At 45.3% G+C, this 2,257-nt stretch overlaps 1 long non-coding RNA gene across 1 annotated transcript; it reads right to left on the bottom strand.

Annotated features, from left to right (window-relative positions):
* Nucleotides 1–201: 201 nt before the first annotated feature.
* On the bottom strand, nt 202–1,894 carry LOC142817374 (uncharacterized). The gene is made up of 3 exons (XR_012895197.1): nt 1,231–1,894; nt 415–641; nt 202–359 (listed from the first exon to the last, which is right to left on the bottom strand). It is a non-coding gene; the product is annotated as an uncharacterized LOC142817374 (long non-coding RNA).
* Between the last annotated feature and the right edge of the window lie 363 nt (nt 1,895–2,257).

Below are 2,257 nucleotides of genomic sequence, written 5' to 3'. Positions count from 1 at the left end.
GAGAACTTTCCTCGCTCTTTCAGACCCAAGGTGCACAACTTTCTGTGGTGCAAAGTTTTCGATTCCACTACCTAAAAACAAACCATTCACAATATTGACAATGCACAAAAAAAAACGAAAACCACTGAGAGCCCACCCTCACATTTTGCAAGTGCACACGTAGTGTCCTTTTGAGGATAGTTTCCTCAAAATGTCCTAAACATAAAATAGCACATTAAAAACAGCTGCAATAAAAGCATAGTCACTATTTTCTCTAGGGCACTCAGGCGTGGAGCTGTTGGCGGAGACGTCTTCTGGAGGGTCTTGTGAAGCTTGTTCAGTGCCTCGGACAGTGCTGTCGGAACACTCTTGCGAGCGGCCTGCGGAAGTCTCTATATCAATCCACTCTGGTGTTGAAGTGAACATACAACTTACCGGTCACACAAGTTTCTTTTGTGACAGCTGAACGACTGGTTAAGGTTTTCTCCGGCAAGACGAAGTCAGCAGAAATTCTTTCACAAGCTACAAGGGAGCTGCCACCTGCAGAGGTTTGGTCAACAGTCAATTTGGGTAAAAAAAAGAAATCGCGACACTGAACGCACCCTGCTCATCGGGGCACCTCAATGTGTGGGAGCCGCTTTTTGAAGCCTCTACCGCAGGTCCTGAAGAAATGAAATTACGACAATGTGTCAAGAAGAGGCTTAAAATAACACAAACTGAAGCTCATCCGCACCTTGCAGTGCAGTTTCTGCAGTCATGTCACAGTCACTATTTGAAGCGACGCTCGGAGAACGTGCATATATGTGCAGTTGGTACAAGTTACAAAGCTTGTAGCATGGGGAAACTTAAACAGCTCTTTCAAACGCATAAATTGGTCGAACGTGGAAGAAAAGAGAAGGCACCAACTAGGAAACAAGTAATTTGTGATTTTTGGAATTATCAACAGTGCCAGCTTTCACCGATGAAAGGTATATGTACATGTGCACTCAGGCTTGAAGATAACGTGAAATAGCCTTTTTAAAGTCTTTCAAAACAAGTTGCGCAGGTCAAGAGCATCAAAAAACGACAGAAATGTAAAGCTGCTGTTAGGAAGGTAATAGCCCACATTTCACAAAATTTAAGACTTTCCAAGTGTTACTTCTATAGTGAGGTTTCTCCATCGGCTACAAAGATCTTCGCGGTTAACTGTCGCCACTGATTCAATACAAGCGGCTGCTATTGCACATATTTGAGTTTCAGTCAATCACTTACATGGTGCAGCTGGTTGCACACTGGGAACAGCCATTCTTGTAAGCCTTGTGTGCCCAGGGTCCATGAAACTTTGAGCAGTAAAATGGTCGCTATATACAAACCCTGTACGTTGCGTACAATAGGCTGGCCGGCTTACTCAGGAGATCATCGCGTCCAGCATACTGCATCCATGCTTTTATCCTGCATTGGCAATGAACTATCAGCAGAAAGGGGAAGTGCTTGAATAGTGATTTTTTATTGTTACCCTCACTGAGCAAGTACGAACAGTAAGCCTAAAGACATGCAAACCATACAAAAGCTTTAACACACCTGCCGTCCCGTGGTATGCGGAAGACGCTCGTCCCAGGCTTCTTGTGGGTTCTGCCATTGTTGAAGCACCACGATACACAGCAGTAGCTGCCGTAGCTTGGACCGCCGGACGGCATGGCATCAGCGCGGTCTGAAAATGTTAGTAAGTGGATGCTTCGCTGTCAAATTACGAAAAAGATATGTGCACGTCATAAGTGTACCAACAAACCCCTTTGAATGATTAGCTAATCGATGCACAATACAATACCAGTGATACATCTCTGACCCATAAAACTCTGACTTACAAAGATATACGTCAAGACCACGTACAAAGATCTTCAGAAGTTTCCAGGCCGCTATCCCTTGTAATGCAATGGTATCGCGGCCTGGGAACTTTAGAATACCTTCGTACGTACGCAGTATCAGCAGTACATTGGGAAGAAAAATCTTAGTTGAAATTTGTGTGGTAAAATCATATTAGAAACGTCAAAAAAATTTGCGAGCAGCTTGCACTAGTGGCACAAGGCTAGCGAAGAAACGAAGATGATGGCCACTTGGCTAGTCCAGATTTGCCTCCGGCACACCAAGAATTATTCGTGTTCCGAGCCTTCGGGAAATGCGTCGTGAAGCATGCGAGGCCCAGCAAACGCTTCTCAATATTTTGCACCGAGCCTACGACCTAGCTGCCCAGCTATGCTCAGCGCACAGACGCTCGCGTCCGTGGCAGACGCAGCACGCA

The sequence above is a fragment of the Rhipicephalus microplus genome, chromosome 5, assembly GCF_043290135.1.
Source record: "Rhipicephalus microplus isolate Deutch F79 chromosome 5, USDA_Rmic, whole genome shotgun sequence".
Classification (NCBI taxonomy): domain Eukaryota; kingdom Metazoa; phylum Arthropoda; class Arachnida; order Ixodida; family Ixodidae; genus Rhipicephalus; species Rhipicephalus microplus.
The sequence above is the reverse complement of the archived record's forward strand: the minus strand, read 5'-3'. Positions and strand labels throughout refer to the sequence as shown.